Source organism: Oncorhynchus nerka, linkage group LG10 (genome assembly GCF_034236695.1).
Source record: "Oncorhynchus nerka isolate Pitt River linkage group LG10, Oner_Uvic_2.0, whole genome shotgun sequence".
Classification (NCBI taxonomy): Eukaryota; Metazoa; Chordata; class Actinopteri; order Salmoniformes; family Salmonidae; genus Oncorhynchus; species Oncorhynchus nerka.
In genome coordinates this window covers 54,709,576-54,732,343 of record NC_088405.1, presented here as the reverse complement: position 1 = coordinate 54,732,343, position 22,768 = coordinate 54,709,576, and the positions used below count along the sequence as shown (strand labels likewise).

Here is a 22,768-nt window from a genome sequence, read left to right as displayed (position 1 = left end):
TGAAATCCATAGATTAGGGCCTAATAAATGTATTTCAATTGACTGATTTCCTTATGAACTGTAATTTTGATATTGTTGCATGTTGTATTTTTTGTTCAGTATAAATTCCTCCCATTTAAAACGGGGTTATTATGGCAGAGTTTTCCTGATGTCGTTTGAGGCAAAACCTTTTTTTAAGAATCCTGGGCTTTTCTATTTATACAGCGAACGAAGCCAAATTTATTCTTGGGCAGTTTATCCTTATTACTCAGTGAAGTCATTTGAATATGACATGGGCACATTAACGGAGAGAGGTTGAACACGTACTTCCTCTGCAAACACAGTGATGAAAATGTTTGCATAATGATAGTATATTGTTATTATCTTTACTGAGGGCCTCTGCAAACATGAACGCACAGTATAATCAGCATATGCATTTACCAGCCACCCTAATTACATTACTACTCAATGTTCAGTACTGTTGTCATTAGCATATGCATTTACCAGTACTATGATATGCTAATTACATTACTACTCAGTGTAGTAGTTAGAGCGATAGGCTAGTAACCGGAAGGTTGCTGGATCGAATCCCCGAGCTGACATGGTCAAAATCTGTCGTTCTGCCCCTGAGCAAGGCAGTTAACCCACTGTTCCCTGGGCGCTGAAGACATGGATGACGATTAAGGCAGCCCCCCGCGCCACTCTGATTCAGAGGAGTTGGGTTAAATGTGGAAGACACATTTTAGTTGAAGGCATTCAGTTGTACAACTGACTAGGTATCCCCCTTTCCTTTTCAGTATGGTTAGCATTAGCAATAGGCAGTTGCAACTTTCTGTCAAACCATTCTTTGCCCATCCGAAGCATCCGGTTGGCGTTCCCACTCACTACCAAGTACTGTATGGTGATGAGATGAAGCACAGTGGTTGGCAGTGGGAGAACATGGAGAGAGATGGATTTTGGCCGACATTCTGCACATTTTTTCATTGATGAAAGATTTGATCTCCATACAGTTTTCTCTTTCCAAAACTAGAATCTGTAACAAACAGGGTGGACTGCGTTTTGTAGACATTATCCTTTGCCGAAGTTGTTTATAAGTGCATTGTTTAAGAGTGCAAGGGCAAATTTAGTTATTGCACACGCGCACTTCACAGAGTAGGTGTTCCCTAACTGAATTATACAAATAAATGCTAGAATGCACCAATAGGATCTCACTAGTTTGTGCTTGGCTCTGCCCACTATGATTAATTTACTCCCATTGGAAAGGACAGGCTCTGGTGTATCTGCCTCTGAGCAGCCATGTTGCCTATGTCATCAGGAAGGGGAAAAAATAAGAGGCAAAGAGAGAACGAGAGCCTTAGGGTTTGTGTCCTCACATTGACACCCCTCCCTCGATTCCTCTCTTCTCCTCCATCCTCCTCTCTCACTCAGTGACAGCTGGCAGCCAGTAGGGCACAGTGGACATGCCAGCACAAGTGCAGACATTTGCCAACTCACAGAGACATACATATAGAACATGACTAATTCACACACAGCTCTCTCTCTCACACTCACTCTCCCTTTTTCCTCACACACACATACCGTACACACTCAATGGAGCGTACATATACATATTACGCAAAGCCCAGAGTCAATATGCTGCACCATATTGAGAAACTGGATTATATTAACAGGATTCAGTGTACTCTAATTGTTGATAAAAATGCAGTCAGTGTATTAAGACCACACTAGCTGAGCTGAGCGTCCCCTTCCTCCTAAATCCCTGACAGAGTGTACATTGCTCTCCTGGTCTAGTCCTTTAGAGCATTGACCCCATTTAATTCAACAATTTACACAAGGAACACGTGCTCCTATCACTTTAGCATGCTACCGGCCATTCTGCACATCATGTAGTGTCTCGGGTCCTTGAAGTCCAACAGCACAGTTCTTTTTAGGTTATTCCACAGCCATCCTGGTTAATTGGTCCTGGAAAGTCCGGCTTTTGAAGAATGCACAATAACTTTTGATTAAGTGTCGGATTAAAAAAATAACCTGCTGTTGGTTGTTTATTTTTAATTGGTGTGTCACACTTACAGTCACAATTCTTCAAACCTCTGCACTGGTTTTAAGAAGACTTTTGGGAAATAGTGTTGCCAATGAAAATGAGTGGGGTTTTGTTTTCGGTGGATGACAATTACCAAACCATCACTGCTGCTGAGGAGGTGAGAATATATTTCCATAATTAGCCTAAATGCATATCAGTGGTGCATGTTGGCCTGAAATGGTAATTCAGCACTTAAGGCATTTTGACTCTGAAACCCTCAAGTGTTTCGAGACTTGCATACAAAATGGGATACGATTTTAGATGCTCCCGAAATGAAAACAAAAAGTGAGAAGGCATTTCTTGATAAAACACAGCAACAAACAGAACCAGTCAAAAGTTTGGACTCAACTACTATTTCAAGGGTTTTTCTTTATTTGTACTATTTTCTACATTGTAGAATAATAGTGAAGACATCAGAACTATGAAATAACACAAATGGAATCATGTAGTAATCAAAAAAAAGTATATTTAGATTTTATATTCTTCAAAGTAGCCACCCTTTGCCTTGATGACCGCTTTGTGCACTCTTGGCATTCTCTCAACCAGCTTCATCTGGAGTGCTTTTCCAACAGTCTTGAAGGAGTTCCCACATTAGCGGAGCACTTGTTGGCTGCTTTTCCTTCACTCTGCGCTCCAACTCATCCAAAACCACCTCATTTGGGTCGAGGTCAGGTGATTGTGGATGCCAGGTCATCTGATGCAGCACTCCATCACTCTACTTCTTGGTCAAATAGCCCTTACACAGCCTGGAGGTGTGTTTTTGGGTCATTGTCCTGTTGAAAAACAAATTATCGTCCCACTAAGCGCAAACCAGATGGGATGGCATATTGCTGCAGAATGCTGTGGTAGTCATGCTGGTTATCTGCCTTGAATTCTAAATAAATCACGACAGTGTCACCAGCAAAGCACCTCCACATCATCACACCTCCTCCTCTATGCTTCACGGTGGGAACTACACATGCGGCGATCATCCGTTAACCTACTCTGCGTCTCACAAAGACACAGCAGTTGGAACCATAAATCGGAAATTTGGACTCATCAGACCAAAGGACAGATTTCCACCAGCCTAATGTCCATTGCTCATGTTTCTTCCCAAGAAAGTCTCTTGTTCTTATTGGTGTCCTTTTGTAGTGGTTTCTTTGCAACAATTTGACCATGAAGGCCTGATTCACACAATCTCCTCTGAACAGTTGATGTTGAGATGTGTCTGTTACTTGAACTCTGTGAAGCATTTATTTGGGCTGCAATATCTTAGGCTGGTAACTCTAATGAACTTATCCTCTGCAGCAGAGGTAACTCTGGGTCTTCCTTTCCTGTGGTGGTCCTCGTGAGAGCCAGTTTCATCATAGCACTTGATGGTTTTTGCGACTGCGGTTCTTGAAATTTTCCGGATTAACTGACCTTCATGTCTTAAAGTAATGATGGTCTGGCATTTCTCTTTGATTAGTTGAACTGTTCTTGCCATAATATGGACTTGGCCTTTTACCAAATAGGTCCTTGTCACAACACAACTGATTGGCTCAAACGCATTAAGAAGGAAAGAAATGAAATGTTCACAAATTAACTTTTAACAAGGCACTCCTGTTAATTGAAATGCATTCCAGGTGACTACCTCATGAAGCTGGTTGAGAGAATGCCAAGAGTGTGCAACGCGGTCTTCAATGCAAAGGGTGGCTACTTTGAAGAATATCAAATATATAAAATATATTTTATTTGTTTAACACCTTTTTGGTTCCTGCATGAAGAAGCCAGATAGAAATATGTGTTGTTTCATAGTTTTGATGTCTTCACTATTATTCTACGGTGTAGAAAATAGTACAATTTAAGAAAAACCTTTGAATGAGTAGGTGTGTCCAAACTTTCGACTGGTACTGTAATACATTCAGAATCAGACCTTTACTAAAAAAAACTCACACAAACTCACACAAAAACCAAGAAGAAAAGCACAATGAGATGTTTAAACACAACATCCAACAATTTCTAATATGTTACTGAGTCACAGTTTATATAAGGAAATCAGTCAATTTAAATACATTCATTAGGTCCTAATCTATGGATTTCACATGACTGGGGCGTGGATCAGAAAACCGGTCAGTATCTAGCGTGACCACTATTTGCCTCATGCATTGCGACATATCTCCTTCGCATAGAGTTTATCAGGCTGTTGATTGTGACCTGTGGAATGCTGTCCCAATACTCCTCAATGGCTGTGAGAAGTTGCTGGATATTGTCTGGAACTGGAACACACTGTCATACATATTGATCCAGATCATACCAAACATGATCAATGGGTGACATGTCTGGTGAGTATGCAGGCCATGGAAGAACGGGGACATTTTCAGCTTCCAGCAATTGTCTACAGATCCTTACGACATGGGGCCGTGCATTATCATGCTGAAACATGAGGTGATGGCGGCGAATGAATGGCGCGATGATGGGCCTCAGGATCTCTTCACGGTATCTTTGTGCATTCAAATTGCCATCGATTAAAATGCAATTGTGTTAGTTGTCTGTAGCTTATGCCTGCCCATACCCTTACCCCACCGCCAACATGGGGCATTCTGTTCACAAAATTGACATCAGCAAACTGCTAGCCCACATGACCCCATCTTTCCTCAGTACAGTTGAAACTGGGATTCATCCGTGAAAAGCACACTTCTCCAGCATTCCAGTGACCATAGAAGGTGAAAATTTGCCCACTGAAGTCGGTTACGACACCAAACCGCAGTCAGGTCAAGACCGCGGTGAGGACGATGAGCACGCAGATGAGCTTCCCTGAGATGATTTTTGACAGTTTGTGCAGACATTATATGGTTGTGCAAACCCACATTTTCATCAGCTGTCTGGGTGGCTGGTCTCAGATGATCCAGCAGGTGAAGAAGCCAGATGTGGAGGTCCTGGGATGGCGTGGTTACACATGGTTGTGTGGCCGGTTGGACGCACTGCCAAATTCAGTAAAATGACTGGAGGCGGCTTATGGTAGAGAAATGAACATTTCATTTTTTTTACAACAGCTCTGGGATGTAAACAAATTTGTGCTCAAACATTTTAAGAAATAATATTTTTATGTGTATAGAAAATGTCTGGGATCTTTTATTTCAGATCATAAAATATGGTTAGGTTTCTTTGATCAAACCTGCAGACAACTCTGTAAAGGTATTGTCAAGGAAAGGTCTCCACAGACTCTTTCTGGTTCTGATAATGATATTTCAACACTTTGTGGCAAAGTTTTCATATCAAAATTCTGACAGACTGTTGATTTCAAATTCCCAGAGATAGTTTCGAGCCCTCTTCCGCAAATGGGACATGACATTTGGGTTGGTTTGATGTTTGTGAGGGGGCTGGAGGTTTAAAAAGAAACGTTGATCTGATCACTCTGGGCTTTCTGGAGGGCTGGGTTTACAGACCTCTCCACCAGATTATGAAAGTACAGATGCCAGCCATTGCAAACACATGAGATTATGGAAATACAGAGCGGCCGCAGACAAGATTATAGTACAAGATTAGGACCATGCATGGTCTCACACACACACACTTTCTCGCACACATATTAACACCCCTACACATTTTTACAGTTGTGCCCGGAAACACATCTACGTGAGTTTCCACGTATAAAACGCACACGTAACACACATGCATTCAATGGCTATGTGTAATCCGGGATTATTACGGGCAGTGCTTGTCCAACACTTCATATTAAAGCCACACACAATGCAGTAGCAGATTAGAGGGAGGTAGAAATAGAAAGAAAATGAAGTAGACAGACAGGATCAAGCTGAAGATGAAAACACAGGGACGAGAGCGTGGATACAATAATGAATAGAGGGGGAGGAAGACTTGTTGTGTGTGTGTGTGTGTGTGTGTGTGTGTGTGTGTGTGTGTGTGTGTGTGTGTGTGTGTGTGTGTGTGTGTGTGTGAGAGAGAGAGAGAGGGAGAAGCATCTGTCAGGGCTCTGTGGAAGTGTGTGACAGTTTGCATGCCTTCCCGCCATCCTATCAGGTGGATTTCTTTGTGACCGCTATTTTAATCATCAACATGAATGAATGACAGGCGAGCTGGCATGTTTGCTCTAATTTGGCTTGGTTGGTTTTCTGATGCTGTGAGTTGCATCATGGATTTCTCCCGTGAGGGCTTCCAGTTCCTCTACTCCTTGAGGGAACTACAGGTCTTTGGGTTGAACATGTAGATCAAATGCTGTGTGATTACAGCTCTGGCAGGTCAAAACTTAAAGGATATGTTCATAAAACTCATTTACTGAGTATTTTTTGTTTTCTTTCGAAGGAAATGGTAGATCAATCATTTATTCCCCTGTGCCTGGTTATAAAGTGTCTGGGAAAGAAGCATGCATTAATCCAATCACAAAGTACATTTTTCGAAAATAAACCAGGTGAGCAAATGTAGCACAATTGTTTCTTGGATTTCAACAGTTCAGAGCCGCCGGGAAAATGTGTGGTGAGACAGAATTTGTCAGTTCAAGGTAGTTTTGATTTACATTTGGTTGAGTTGTCAACTAACGTGAATTCAAGGTGAAATCAACAAAACATTTCACCATGTCTTTGGATTTAAGTTAAAAGTTGGGTGAAAAAAATGAGGAAATTCCCTTTACATTGAGGACTTTTTTTCAAATGCTATCAGTTTTCCACATTGATTCACACGTCACATGACATGGAAACAACATGGATTAAACCAGTTTTTGCCCAATGGGTTGTAACTCTCTTTATTATTGGTCTATTAACTAATTTGTGGTGGCACCAGGCTGGCCAAAACCCCATCCCACCAAAACAGACTGAAATTTCAGGCAGTCTTTTCAAACAGCTCCTACACTAAAAGGGCATTATCATACTTTTCATAATTTCACACTATTGTTCCAACCTCATAGTATGTAAATACTGTATATATAAAACACAGAAATTCATGTTTTTGAGTGCACTGTGCCTTTAAAGACATTCTTTGCATATTGCTCAGCTCTGCTATAGTAGTTCACAAAACTACAGAGTATAGGTTCTCTATTGAAGTTGTCTTTGGCTTATATATATATATATATATATATATATATATATCAGATTCAGAATGAATATTAACAAGGTTTGTGGTAGTTTGAAAGGCCTTGATCCACGTTAGGTCAGGGGTGTTTCCAATTCACCCGACAAGAAAAACCTCAGCCCTATAGTCACAGCACAGATGAAAAGGGAAGCCATCTATACTAATAATATTTTGTCATAGCCTACGAATAGGACCCAGAGTTTTACCTTACCAGGTCACGAGATCAGGAAAAACTCCAGGCCGCAGAAAAGACACTTCCGAATTTTGCCACAACACTTTTGAACCTGTGGTGCCACCTCTGTACCGGTTACCCTATATAGCTGGTTATTTCTCTACCATTTTCCAGAGACCCATTCTGAGCCACAGTTTGAGGAATTGACAGGAGACTGAGTGTAGACTAAAGAGATATTCAGAGGTAACTGAGCCCACAGCCAGTCCCAGCTGTTTTATAGCGCCCCTGAGACGTCTGTGTGTGGATTACCTCAAATGATTGCCCTTCACCTGACCTCTAAAGAATTTAAACCCATACTTGTGTTTTACTAGCCATATGGGGACATTTTCTCTATCAACCGACCAATCAATCAATCCTTCAATTCAACCCCTCGATCAATCATGTCTTAGTGGATGATGTGCGTTAAGCGACAGACGAGCCGTCACGGGGATCTTAACGTAATGAGATAAGGCAGAGGACCGCACCTAATTGGATTACATTAGCAGACCGCATTCACAACAACAGAGGAAGGCTTGAATTAAATACGTCCCATTTAAACACACATACGGTTTGTTGTAAAGATGAGACTGGATCAGGTGCAGGTGGATGGCCTTCCAGAAAGCTGCACTGGGAGGTGTGTGTGGTGTGTGTGTGTGGTGTGTGTGTGTGTGGTGTGTGTGTGGTGTGTGTGGTGTGTGGTGTGTGTGTGTGGTGTGTGTGTGTGTGTGTGTGTATGTGTGTGGGGTGTGTGTGTGTGTGTGTGTGTGTGGCGAGTACAAACAGGCCCATGTGCACACAGACCTGTCTCTCCAGCAGCTTGGACAGGTTCATCCCTCCCTCCCTAGTTGCCTCCTGCCACTGAGAAGTCCTCTCTGTGGTTCCGGCTCTGTCATCTCATTTGTGAAATGAACTACGATCATCAGTTGTTCCCGGGGTTCAAATAGAGTCTCCCGGCTGTTTTTGTCTTCTTCTTCTCTCTGTCCTTGTATAGCCAGAGTGCAATTTTAACAAGGCTTCGGAATGAAACGTCTAACCACTAATCATTTCTACCTCAGTCTGTTGCGTTTCTACGGTCGTCTGGCTGCTGCCTTCCCTGTTGCGTTCAGAGACCGTGAAGAGAGTTCACACTCAAACACAAAGGTTCCAGTGTGTAGTCGGGTTCAGGTGACGCATTGGCAAAACCCAACGTGGATCAAAAGAACATCTATGAGAGTGCATTGTACCCCCCTGTCACTGTGCGACTCATCTAGCTGGGAAGGGGAGGGGGCGGTGTCTGAGTAACAGGCGTCTTTTTTCTCCTGAAATAATACAGAAGCATTGAGAGAGTGGCGCCTTGAAACCTTGATGTGCAATTTTGCAAAGTGTCTGACAACTAGAAGGCTTCAGAGGAGGACACTCATAGGGAACCATACGGGTGTGGATTTGTCCCTGCGTACACGCCGTCTGGAAAGAAAGGAGGGGCGAGGAGGGAATTTTCGAGAAATACTGGCTTGGCAAACACAGGAAGTTGTCTCAACGCGGAAGGGAAGTTATTGCCCTTTGTGGCGGTGTTATTAAGGGAGTGGGTTTATGACGAGCAGCTTTTGAAGGGCTAAGGGGAGACAATGGAAGCTGCACTCACTTTCAATTGTAAAAAAAAGGCAATATAGCTAATGGAATATTGCCTTGTGGTCCGTTTGGGAAAGGACCCACAAGATGAAAGTTGACACAGAGAGAGTGTGCGTGCATCTGTGTGGCTGCTGAGGTAGAGCGGGGATTGGCGGAGTGGACCGCAGGAAGAAAAGCAATTGAGAGAGAAATAGGAAAAGCCAAGGGAACAAGAGAAGAGACCGAGGGAGAGTGACAAATTCTAAATCAAGTGGGAATGTGGAGACTGCGATGTAGAAGAAACGACATTAGAGATGTTCAGTCAAAGAGAGAGAGGATCAAGACCTCGAGAATTAAATGGGAACTCTGCCAATGTCCCCCTCTTCCCTCTTTACTGCCGTCTCCTTCCAGTTGTCTCTCTCTGCTGTCTCTTTCGATCCCTCATTCTCTTTCTCCATTAGCGCGTGTATGTAGAGTATGGTGGCTCAAGTGGCCCAAAGCCTATGGGATGTGTCAACATGCGAACCCATTAAATCATTAGAGTCTATTTATTATTAACTCAGAAGCACACATAACTGGGGCTGCAACCTTTTAATATTCATGCAGTCTGACTGAACAGAAGTGATACTAACAGGGGGAACTGGGATGAGAGAAACACACACACACACACACACACACACTTGAAGAGCATCCTCCATCGACTCAGCATTCGGAGGTTGGTGGGGTTGATGTGGCTGGTTAGCTCAGACTGGGTGGTTGTTTGTGCCTTTGTTGTCAGAGCTAGCTGCCTGCAGGCTTTCAGAGGTTGGAGGCTAGCACAGTTCATTGGGCTGAGTGGTTAGGACAGGGTGACCCATCATTCAAACTGCGGAGACTTTTTAAATGGAAGTCACAGACCGAGTGCTGCTCACTCAGCTCTCCTCCCGCTCTACCTTGCTGCACCATCAATCAAAGCTGCCATGTCATTTTTCACACCCTCCCAAATGTGGAATTGACCAAAAACAGAGTCTATATTGATCAAACAACCTGGGAACAGAGGTGGCGATAATGGTTTAGTGGATGACACCCTGTTGCCCTCCTGAGGGTTTAAAGATGTCATTTAAAGGTGTCATCCAAATATGAGTCACAGATGAGATTAGCCTGTGTTCTCTGATCGCCCTCTGTCCCTCTCCCCCTCTCCACTTTCTCTGTGCATCTACCTTGTCCCCCCTTACTCCACTTGTGTGTGACTGTGGGACTTCTGCATTAGATAATGGAGGTAGAGAGGAAGCATATAGGCAGAGAGGAGGGGGAGCAGAAAGGAGGTAGAGAGAGGGGAGCAGAGAGGAGGTAGAGAGAGCGGGAGCAGAGAGGAGGGCGAGCAGAGAGGTGGAGCAGAGAGGAGGTAGAGAGAGGGGAAGCAGAGGAGAGAGAGAGGTGGAGCAGAGAGGAGGTAGAGAGAGGGGGAGCAGAGGAGGTAGAGAGAGGGGAGCAGAGAGGAGGGAGAGAGAGGGGGAGCAGAGGAGGGAGAGAGGTGGAGCAGAGAGGAGGTAGAGAGAGGGGAGCAGAGGAGGTAGAGAGAGGGGAGCAGAGAGGAGGTAGAGCGAGGGGAGCAGAGAGGAGGGAGCGAGAGAGAGGGGGAGCAGAGAGGAGGGAGCGAGAGAGAGGGGGAGCAGAGAGAGGGGGGGCAGAGAGGAGGGGGAGAGAGGGGGAGCAGCGAGAGAGGGGGAGCAGAGAGGAGGGGGAGAGAGGGGGAGCAGAGAGGAGGGGGAGAGATGTAGAGCAGAGAGGAGGGGGAGCAGAGAGGAGGGGGAGAGAGAGGGAGGGGAGCAGAGAGGAGGGGGAGAGAGAGGAGGGGGAGAGAGAGGAGGGGAGAGAGAGGGGGGGAGCAGAGAGGAGGGGGAGAGAGAGAGGGAGCAGAGAGGAGGGGGAGAGAGGGGGCAGAGAGGAGGGGGAGAGAGAGAGAGGGGGGGAGCAGAGAGAAGGTAGAGAGAGAGGGAGGGAGCAGAGAGGAGGGGGAGAGGGAGAGAGAGAGGGGGAGCAGAGAGGAGGGAGAGAGAGAGAGAGAGGGGGATCAGAGAGGAGGTAGAGAGAGAGAGGGGGAGCAGAGAGGAGGTAGAGAGAGAGAGGGGGAGCAGAGAGGATGTAGAGAGAGAGAGGGGGAGCAGAGAGGAGGTAGAGAGAGAGAGGGGGGCAGAGAGGATGTAGAGAGAGAGAGGGGGAGCAGAGAGGAGGTAGAGAGAGAGAGAGAGGGGGGGATTAGAGAGGATGTAGAGAGAGAGAGGGGGAGCAGAGAGGAGGTAGAGAGAGAGAGAGGGGGGGAGCAGAGAGGATGTAGAGAGAGAGAGAGCAGTGAGGTGTCCAGCACTTAAATTGCCTGTTTATTTCCAGTCAATGCATCAATTACACTGATACAGAGAGCAGGAGAGAGAAAGGGCAGAGAGAGTGTGTGAGTGAGTGTGTCATGGACATGTTTGTATCTGAGTGTGTTATCCAGAAAGAACACAAGGAGGATAGAGAAGAGAGATGTGGTCTATATTTGTTTTGTTACAGGGAGACATGGAGAGGATATTATACCATGTGCAAGAGGGGGTATAGAGGGATGATGTGGTTAGGTGGTCAGTGCACTGACGCACACAGTGTATGTGTGTGTGTGTGTGTGTATGTTGAAGGGGTGCCAGTATGTGGATCGGCAGCAGAACCTTTCCTCTCGGGGGAGAAAGGGGCGTGTCTGTGCCTGGGACAGGCTCCAGTGATTAGTGGAGCTCAGCAGACAGAATTGATCAAACTCAGCTGAGGGCACAAGCCGTTTCTGCCTGCAACTCTGCAATCTGTCTCCCACTTACACATCATAAGAGAGGGACAAATGGGGACTGTTCCATATGCCTTCTTACAGCCTCACATGTTAGACTGGTGATGTCCTTTTCTCCCAGGTACTTTAGCTACATATCTGGTTATGTCAGACCGTGTTGACGATAGTTGTTGTTACTATAGTGTTGTCACAGTGGCACTACACAGGTAGAAAAACAACTGTACGTAAAGGGAATGGCGATTCTTTTTAGTCACATTCTGTGACAGGGAGAGCTGAACCCGTCATCTAGGGATTGTTAACGGATACTCTTGAATTACGTTGCTGAGTGCAGGACCGCGTTTGGGAAACACTGAACTAGTGAACAGCCAATCCTGTAAAATGGAGGGAAAAGATCTCATTTGATGAGAATAAGAGTAGCAGCTGCTTCTGCAAAAGCGAATGGATCCAAATGAGCAAATAAAAACAAGTAGACGTGGCAACTTGAGCACTTGGAGCAAAGCTTTCCCACACTGATCCTTATAATAGGGAGGTGGTCTCTTCAACCACAAATCTGACTGGTACGCTCACCTCTGTGTGCTATATTAGCGTGTGGCACATGGACAGGTGTGTGTGTGTGTGTGTGTGTGTGTGTGTGTGTGTGTGTGTGTGTGTGTGTGTGTGTGTGTGTGTTTAGTGACCGGTCCTCGTCCCCCAGGGATGGCTCACACAGCCCTTTTATGACCAGTGAAATAATGAATCATCTGATCATGAATCTGAGAATGTTATTAATTAGAGCTCCGGCACAAGGATGAACGTTTCAAAATCTCTCCCTCCATCACCCCCTCTGATTCTCTACCCTCCTATCTATGTCACCTTTCTCATTTCCTACCTTCCTCTCTCATATCCTTTAAAACATGGCCCGCCTGTCCTTCTTGCTCCTACACACCCACATCCCCCCCTTGACATTAGTCTCACTTGCTACTCTATTTGGCTCAGTCCGCACCAATATTTGTATTTCCGACGAAGACCTGACGGTATCTCGTCACTTAATATTTCCCCTTCGCCTTTTCATTCTTTTTCCCACATTTCCCCTGCAACCACTTTCTTCTTCACCCTCTCTCCTCCGCCTGAATAAGGCGCGTCCAATCTCATCTAGTTAAGCATTTAGAGAGACGGCTGATCGCAGAATAGAGAACTGTCTGAAGGGCTCAAAATGGCACCGGCACAAAAGGGTAGATGAAACAGAAAGGCCAGACTGCAGACAGAGAAGAGGGATGGAGGGAGAGATTTATGGAGAGAAATCCGCAAATGAGGAGAAAGGGAGTCACAGAGAACGATTTTGAATGAGATTAGAGGGAGGCAGAGCTGGGGAGAGAGAGCAAATGAGAGAGACAGAGAGAATGAGAGAGACCGAGAGAATGAGAGAGAATGGGAGACAGAGAATGAGAGAGACAGAGAGAATGAGAGACACAGAATGAGAGAGACAGAGAGGATGAGAGAGACAAAGAGAATGAGAGAGGCCAATTGAATGAGAGAGACCGAGAGAATGAGAGAGACCGAGAGAATGAGAGAAACCGAGAGGATGAGAGAGACCGAGAGGATGAGAGAGACAGAGAGGATGAGAGAGACAGAGAGGATGAGAGAGACAGAGAGGATGAGAGAGACCGAGAGGATGAGAGAGACAGAGAGGATGAGAGAGACCGAGAGGATGAGAGAGACCGAGAGGATGAGAGAGACCGAGAGGATGAGAGAGACCGAGAGGATGAGAGAGACCGAGAAGATGAGAGAGACCGAGAGGATGAGAGAGACAGAGACCGAGAGGATGAGAGAGACAGAGACCGAGAGGATGAGAGAGACAGAGAGGATGAGAGAGACAGAGAGGATGAGAGAGACAGAGAGGATGAGAGAGGGTAAATTGAGCATCACATGCTGCATATGGGTCTCTTAATTAACTGTGCTAAAAGCTTTCTTATTAGGACTGATGCTCTACAGTGGAGGGAGGAAGAGAAAACACTCTCTTTCAGCTGCCCGCCGAGCCCAGCCTCAGAGACACAGAGACAGGGAATAAGGATGAGTTTACTGTAAATGTTGTCCTAGGTGTGAAAGAAGAAAAGTTTGGGGCCATCTGATAATGTGAGTTAATCTCACATACTTTCTCTCTTCGCTCTGTATTTATAATTGCTGTTATTCTCCCACTCCGCTGCTCTCTCTCTCTCTCTCTCTCTCTCTCTCTCTCCTTCTCTCTCCACTGCCAGTGAATAGATGTTATGTGCAGCACCGTGTTAAAAGTCCAGTCACATCGCACCGTGTCTGTGCGAGAGAGTATGTGTGTGTCCAATCATTTCAGGTTACTGCGTCTCCGCTGTCTCCAATGACTGATTCACATGAAATCAGAGTGACTAACAAACGGACACACACTGTATTGTATTCTCCGTTTATGTACTCGAACACCTCTTTGCCAAAACAGTATAGGATTTTCCTTTCTCTAATGCCTTTGGGAACGATAAAAGGCAAAATGGAGAGAGAGGAAGAGGAAGGCAGGCAGAAGGGAAAAGAGCTGTGATGCTTCAATTCAATTTTAATAATAGAATAAGCTAATAAACACAGAGCAATACAACCGGCTCATCTTTACATTTTACTGCTGACTGGGGGACTGTTGGCAGTCTCTTGGTGGCTGTTCTGCATCCAGTACCCACACATCATACCCATAATTCATATACTGACAGATGGCCTAATTCAGCCGATCACAACATTATCACATTCATGTATTCACAATCACATGAAGCTGCAGAAGACCCACGTGGGAAGAAAAGATGCAAGCGTACACAGCATCTGATCACACATTCCAAGCACACACACACACACACACACACCAAATACAAAAGCAATAATCCTCAAAATCACATTCATAACACACACACACACGTTAGCGAGGGATTGGGCATGCTTGTGTTTTGCCTTATGATTGACCAGTGTCCCTTCCCTGTCACTCGTTGAGTTGAGCCTAATTGAACCGTTGCTCAGGCTGACAGTAATTCCTGCTTCCAACCTATCCTCCAATGAGTTCATGACCCCTCCCCTCCTCTCTTCCCTGTCATCTCCCTCACCCTCTCCCTTCCCACCTCCATTTCCCCCATCCCTCACTAAATGATAAATTGAGAGGCAGAGATGAGGGGATGGTGTGTACAGAATAGTTGAAGAGCTAGAGGGAGGAACACACTGAGCCGTACACACACACACACATACTCTCACACAGCTATAAACCTACATAAATGTAGTATTATTCACACAGAGATTTCACACACCCATATGTGAATGTTATTCACACTTCAGCAAGGTCTCTCTCATACTTCCCACTGCTTAGGAAGGGTGTTATCACAGCTGTTTTCCCTCACACATCACGACAGTCCAATGTGCGACGCGGGGGTCTACGTTTTTGCATCCATTTGAATGTTAATCCTCCAACGTGCTCATCGTTCCTCACCCAGCATGACCCCATTCCCCATAGGTGCGTAGGCTAAATGCTGTTGAGCGTATAAAAGAGGTGTATGAAGGGCGATACTAAAATCCCTGAAGCATAAAAGGACAATACCTATGTGATGAGATTCGGATTGTTGCTGTATCCCGGCTTCTTCTGCTCTCACATCAATGGCTTCCCCCAGAGCTCCGTGTGTGGTATTATTACAGGGTGTTAGAACGGACACCTGGAGAGTTTACACTGTAAATCAGGGTTGGGGTCAATTCCAAATCAAAAACACTCGACTCTGAAGTGAACGTAAAACTTCAATAGTTTTAAACGAATAGCTTCTCCTTTTCAGGTTATTGAGACACCACTGACAATACATTTCTTTTTTTTCTTCTTCAATTATTCAAATTGGAGTTTTAGTTTACTTGACTGACATTTCAAATTGACCCCAACCCTGCTTTAAATTACAACCGATAGGTACTGTGCATATTGATTCATGAATGGATGGATAGATGGTCAAATGATTCCATGGTACTTATTCAGATTGATGCGGTATCTTGTTCTGCTTTTTTCGTCATTCGTTAATCATAGCAACACATCAAGTTGTCACGGTACACATTATAGCCGGTGACCCTTTCGTCAAGTTCAAGGATTATTGAACACGACTGTGCGTCATTGTTTCTGTGTCTGTAGCATATGGTTGTGCCGCGCCCTCACGCATGGCTTTTTCTGTTTTCTTCACAGAGAGTCACTGTGAAAGGCTGAGGCCACAGTGGAGCATCAAACGACAGGTGTGACTGAAGAGGCATTTCATCCCCTCTGATCAACAACAGAGAGGAATCTGTCTCTACTGCCGTCAGGACAGGTCGACCTAAAAAAAAAGATTTTCAAAAGTTTCAAGAACGCTACCCTCAAACAAGCAAGGCTGACGATATCAAGTCTTTGAATGGGACTGAGTATCATGTCTTATGATTGGCCTCAGTTCATTTGTTTTCAAATACCAAAGCCTAATAATGGTTGACATGGTTTAATGCTCGCAATGTTGTTAGTTCAAGAACACTTTTCTGTCTCCTAGAAGACTAATATATTTGTGGGGATTCCGTTTTGGTAAAGGAACTGAGGCATAGAATAGAATAGAATAGAATAGAATAGAACAGAATAGGGCAACAGGATCTTAGGCTAAACCTACTTTTAATATTTTTAGATCCGTCTAAATATTCAGTCTCCTTAGTATATTCCATCCCCATTCTGCCCAGCTCTGAGAGGGAAACAGATAAGATGATGTGGACTCCACTCCGATTGGGATATGGCTTTGAGATCAGACATTCCGGGAATCGAAGCGAGGGCTCTACTGAGATAGAGCGCACCCGGTTACTCCCACAGCCAGCAGCATTTTCTCTGAAGGATTTTTTTCTTGGGAAAATCCAAGCCCACACCAAGGCCTAAGGCAAGTGTACAGTAGGGCTGCCTGGGAGTAGTCTGAATCCTGGCGGTGGACTGGATCTATTTATCCACTGCACCAGGACCCACAGGCTCCAGGGGAGACAGACTCACAGCTCCAGCTTGGACAAGACGAGGTGAGAGAGCTGTGTTCGCATCATCTCCACTAACAATTAGCCATGGATTTAATTAGCACTTTCTCGCTACCACAAATCTGTATAATTTACAACACAAAGGGGCCTTTTTTATTCAAAGTAACACATTTAGATAGCACATCAGCCTGTAATAGACTAACAGATTGATGAATTGTGTTGTGGTTTCCTGATCGGTGCAATAGTAATTAGTGTACGGGACTGGAAGAGATGCTGAATGTTCTTATCCAGTGTTTGTTTATTAGGAGGGTTTGTCAGAGAGAGGGTTTCCGTGCTTCTTCTCTTTTAGGTATTCATCATCTGAAGGAGAAAGGGACAGCAAGACTGGATTAAAGAAGCACCACCGTAGACCAGAGAGAGAGAGAGAGACAGAACGAGAGGGAGAGAAGAAAAAAAAGAGCGAGAGAGAGGTATGGGAAGAGAGGAGCGAGTAGTGCACTGGTCACACACCAAAGGATGCATAGAAATTTGCAGAGAGAGGGAGAGGAAGAGGAACGGATGGAATGGGAGAATCAAAGGGAGACGAGGAGTAGGCGATAAAAAGAGCCACTTACTCATCAAACAGAGAGAATGAAGGATTAAGACATGTTTTGATATAAATACCTAGAGGTGCAGGGAGAAGAAGAAGGAACTTTGTGAATAGCAAGAGTAGAGGAGAGAGGGAAGAGGTTGTGAAACAGGGCAGCATGGTGAAACAGAGAGAGAGAGAGAGAGAGAGAGAACCAGGGAGAAATTGTGACTCAATCAGCCACCTCATTGCTCACGCAGGGCACGTGCAGGAGAGGAGTGTGACAAGGAAGGCAGAGGGAGGAAAGGAAAGAGAGAGAGAGAGACGGTGTCTTCAATTAGACATGTTACACAAACCTCTCTCTTTATATTGCACATTAGAACATTGGCTTGAATCCTCCCCACACATGCATAAACAACGGCAAATATGTGCATGCAGTAGTAGACACACATACAGTGGAGGCTTGCAGGAGGACTTATAGGAGGACGGGCTCATTGTAAATGGCTGGAGTGGAATTAATGGAATGGAGTAAAACACGTGGTTTCCATATGTTTGATGTGTTTGATACCGTTCCGTTGAGTCCATTCCAGCCATTACCAATGAGCCCGTCCTGCTATATTTCCTCCCACCAGCCTCTGACATACACACACAGGTCATTTCCTGTGTATTTTGTATGTCTATTTTATCTCTACACTGGGCAGTGTAGTGTATGCCAACAGAGCTGGGGAGGGAGGATGAGCAGGTGATACAGATGATACAGGCTGTCTCAGGTTCTGCCTGGCCTCTGCACGTCCAGTTCAACCGCTCCAAACCACCACCATGCTCAAACTGAGAAGCAGGGCCAGAGTGACGGCAGCAAAAAACGATTTCATGTACAGTAATCCATCTAAAAGATATATTCTGCCCCCATCCGACCATTACTCAGTGTTAGCTAACACCCCCCCCCCCCCCCTCCTGTCCTGTCCTGAAATCTAAATAGTGGATTTGATTTATTAATGGGTTTTCTCTGCTTTTAATTTCTACTTTGGTTAAAAGTGTTGCCAACTCAACTAATAAAAAATGGACTCCCGGATGTACTCCCGGAATATAAGTATGTGAGACGGAAAGAGAGATAGAGTCAGAGAGAGAGAGGAAGAGAAATTGAGAGTTTTAAATCTAGTGTCTTTCCTGTAATTGCCAAATAACATAAGTGGATAAAAGAAAGTTCATGCATAGATATTGAGTTTTCTAAAAACCCGTGTTTGTGCAGTATTGCCTTATAAGCTAGTGGAATCTATAGCAGGTTGTGTGTGTGTCCACTACAGTACTTCTAGTCTGGCTGGGAAATGCAATAACAGAGAGAGTGAAGTGCCAACATGGCAAAACGTCCATGATGATGGAGCACCTCTTTCAATTCAGATCGAACAGCCAACCTGGACATATCACAGTCAGGAATTCGTCAGCACCAGAAATCACATGCACCATTTCATATTCATATATTCCTATTTTATATCATCTGATGTATTTGGTATTCGCCTCTACTCATGTGTCAGAGTGGCCCTCCACTCCATGCGGAAGCATTGTGCTGCAGGGGGGGGGCAACGACTCCTCTGTTAATGCTTACAGGATTTGCTTTTAATCTGGGGTTCCTGGGGTAGAGACATGGAGCCAAATGACTTCATAGAGCAGCAGTGACCGTAGTAACAGCAGAGGCAGAGACAGTAGTAACAGCAGCAGCAGAGACAGTAGTAACAGCAGAGGCAGAGACAGTAGTAACAGCAGCAGCAGAGAGTAGTAACAGCAGCAGCAGTGACAGTAGTAACAGAAGCAGCAGAGACAGTAGTAACAGCAGCAGCAGATACAGTAGTAACAGCAGCAGCAGAGACAGTAGTAACAGCAGCAGAAGAGACAGTAGTAACAGCAGCAGCAGAGACAGTAGTAACAGCAGCAGCAGTGACAGTAGTAACAGAAGCAGCAGAGACAGTAGTAACAGCAGCAGCAGAGACAGTAGTAACAGCAGCAGCAGAGACAGTAGTAACAGCAGCAGAAGAGACAGTAGTAACAGCAGCAGAGACAGTAGTAACAGCAGCAGCAGAGACAGTAGTAACAGCAGCAGCAGAGACAGTAGTAACAGCAGCAGCAGAGACAGTAGTAACAGCAGCAGAGACAGTAGTAACAGCAGCAGAGACAGTAGTAACAGCAGCAGAGACAGTAGTAACAGCAGCAGCAGAGACAGTAGTAACAGCAGCAGCAGAGACAGTAGTAACAGCAGCAGAAGAGACAGTAGTAACAGCAGCAGAGACAGTAGTAACAGCAGCAGAGACAGTAGTAACAGCAGCAGCAGAGACAGTAGTAACAGCAGCAGCAGAGACAGTAGTAACAGCAGCAGAGACAGTAGTAACAGCAGCAGAGACAGTAGTAACAGCAGCAGCAGAGACAGTAGTAACAGCAGCAGAAGAGACAGTAGTAACAGCAGCGGCAGAGACAGTAGTAACAGCAGCAGCAGAGACAGTAGTAACAGCAGCAGCAGAGACAGTAGTAACAGCAGCAGCAGCGACAGTAGTAACAGCAGCAGCAGAGACAGTAGTAACAGCAGCAGAAGAGACAGTAGTAACAGCAGCAGTGACAGTAGTAACAGCAGCAGTGACAGTAGTAACAGCAGCAGCAGTGACAGTAGTAACAGCAGCAGCAGAGACAGTAGTAACAGCAGCAGCAGAGACAGTAGTAACAGCAGCAGAAGAGACAGTAGTAACAGCAGCAGTGACAGTAGTAACAGCAGCAGTGACAGTAGTAACAGCAGCAGAAGAGACAGTAGTAACAGCAGCAGTGACAGTAGTAACAGCAGCAGCAGTGACAGTAGTAACAGCAGCAGAGACAGTAGTAACAGCAGCAGCAGCGACAGTAGTAACAGCAGCAGCAGAGACAGTAGTAACAGCAGCAGAAGAGACAGTAGTAACAGCAGCAGCAGAGACAGTAGTAACAGCAGCAGCAGAGACAGTAGTAACAGCAGCAGCAGTGACAGTAGTAACAGCAGCAGCAGTGACAGTAGTAACAGCAGCAGCAGAGACAGAAGTAACAGCAGCAGAAGAGACAGTAGTAACAGCAGCAGAGACAGTAGTAACAGCAGCAGAGACAGTAGTAACAGCAGCAGCAGCGACAGTAGTAACAGCAGCAGCAGAGACAGTAGTAACAGCAGCAGAGACAGTAGTAATAGCAGCAGCAGCGACAGTAGTAACAGCAGCAGCAGAGACAGTAGTAACAGCAGCAGAGACAGTAGTAACAGCAGCAGAGACAGTAGTAACAGCAGCAGCAGAGACAGTAGTAACAGCAGCAGCAGTGACAGTAGTAACAGCAGCAGCAGAGACAGTAGTAACAGCAGCAGAAGAGACAGTAGTAACAGCAGCAGCAGAGACAGTAGTAACAGCAGCAGAAGAGACAGTAGTAACAGCAGCAGAGACAGTAGTAACAGCAGCAGCAGAGACAGTAGTAACAGCAGCAGCAGTGACAGTAGTAACAGCAGCAGAAGAGACAGTAGTAACAGCAGCAGCAGCGACAGTAGTAACAGCAGCAGCAGAGACAGTAGTAACAGCAGCAGCAGTGACAGTAGTAACAGCAGCAGCAGAGACAGTAGTAACCGCAGCAGCAGAGACAGTAGTAACCGCAGCAGCAGAGACAGTAGTAACAGCAGCAGCAGAGACAGTAGTAACAGCAGCAGCAGAGACAGTAGTAACAGCAGCGAGTCGGGAAAAATGGCCACAAGATGGATGCTGTCTCAGATCCCAGGTGGAACATGCATAGTGGTGTAGTGCTCACATCAAGGCACTTATCCTCAATGGCTCATGGGTAACATTCTAATCTGACATTCACGGCTGTTACTGAAACATTCACAGAAATCATGTCGTACTGTCACTGGGAGATTTGACTTAAGAGTTGAATGTGCGTATCTCATGTTTGGATTTGGCGCTAAAAGGGACAGTATTCAGATGAAAGGTAAGACATGGTAACAGTACCGTCTGCACGTTACTTTGATTTTAAGCATCTGCTCTGAGTTTATAAATTGAGTGGATTTAGGTACGTTCATGTAGTTATTTATAAATTGAGTGGATTTAGGTACGTTCATGTAGTTATTTATAAATTGATGTGTGCATATTTCAAGCCATTAATAGTGATATATTTTTTTATGTATTTAATACAATCATGTGTTTTTGTAGAGTCACGTTCATTTGTAGACTACAGGACATTTTGAAGGCAGCTGATTCAGATTTACTAGCAGTAGCATCAGTTCAGAACTAATGACTCTGAAGAGGCCCAGGGTCTTTTCCAGACAAGCAACGAGGCTCACTGATTGGACTCTGCTGACTCAAGCACAATGAATGGGGTTCTACTAGTTTCTCTCTCACAGAAAATACTATATACACCGTACATTACTGCCAAAGACAAGGCCTTGCAGAATGGTTCATTCATCCTATATTGAGATGCATACAAACAATAATCTACGGGCATTCGATTTTGGGGAGTTGATAGTACAAGGATGACTGAATCGGGCCGTATTGTAGCATAGCAAAAGTATATGGGGAATGTTTTTTTCTTCTCAGCCTCCTCTGTTTTGACCATCCTTTGATTTATTTATTTCCTTCATCACCTTGGCCATCTCTTGTTTGCATCACGCCTTCCTCTGCACCAATCCCTAAATTTGAAATTAGATTCAAGGACATGGGCATGTAAGATAAGCTTCGTGCCACAGTATTATCTCCACTCTGCCATCAATCGAGGGGATTTCCCGATACACTGCCATCGTCTTTGGTTATCATTCCCAGATTTTCCTTATCATGAATATGTGGATGTGAGTGCTGCTAGATATGGTTTCTGTGGTGGATATCATGGTGAAGATAGCAACAGTCAATGCGCTCATTCTAGAACTGCTCTCTCTCTCCTTCCTCTCTCCCTCCTATGTCTCTCTCTCTCCCTCTCTCTTTCGGTCTCTCTCTCTCTCCTATGTGTGTCTGTCTCTCTCTCTCCTCTGTCTCTCCTTTTTCTGTCTCTCTCGCTCTCTCTCTCCTTCCGTCCGTCTCTCTCTCTCCTTCCGTCCGTCTCTCTCTCTCCTTCCGTCCGTCTCTCTCTCCTTCCGTCCGTCTCTCTCTCCTTCCGTCTCTCTCTCTCTCTCTCTCTCTCTCTCTCCTCTCTGTCTCTCTCCTCTCTGTCTCTCTCCTCTCTGTCTCTCTCTCTCTCCTCTCTATGTAAATTGATCCGGCTGTCCTCTCCATCTTGCTCCAGTTCCAGTATTGGAAAATGTAGGGCTGTTTTGTGTACTGTACCCTGCCTTAGGCGACTGCCTGTCTGGCCAGCCCATTTCCACACAAACACCCTCCCCATTCCCTTCACGCAGCCCCACATTGCCTGACGTCTCCCGAATACAGATGACTGTAACTTTGACTGCAGCAACGTGTGGGGACACATGCAGTACGTGCCGTGTACAGCTTGGCTCATGCTCACACACGTCTATAGACATCTGTGACTGTACACTGCCACACAGCGTGTACCCCTACAATTATA

The 22,768-nt window shown here is 45.3% G+C and overlaps 1 protein-coding gene across 1 annotated transcript in view; it reads left to right on the top strand.

Moving 5' to 3' along the window:
* LOC115135608 (leucine-rich repeat transmembrane protein FLRT1-like) overlaps nt 1–22,768 on the top strand; it is a 30,754-nt gene that overhangs the window by 3,739 nt on the left and 4,247 nt on the right. Inside the window, exon 2 of the mRNA XM_065023578.1 lies at nt 15,881–17,138. The gene's annotated coding sequence lies outside the window, so the exon portion shown is untranslated. The remainder of the gene's footprint in view (nt 1–15,880; nt 17,139–22,768) is intronic.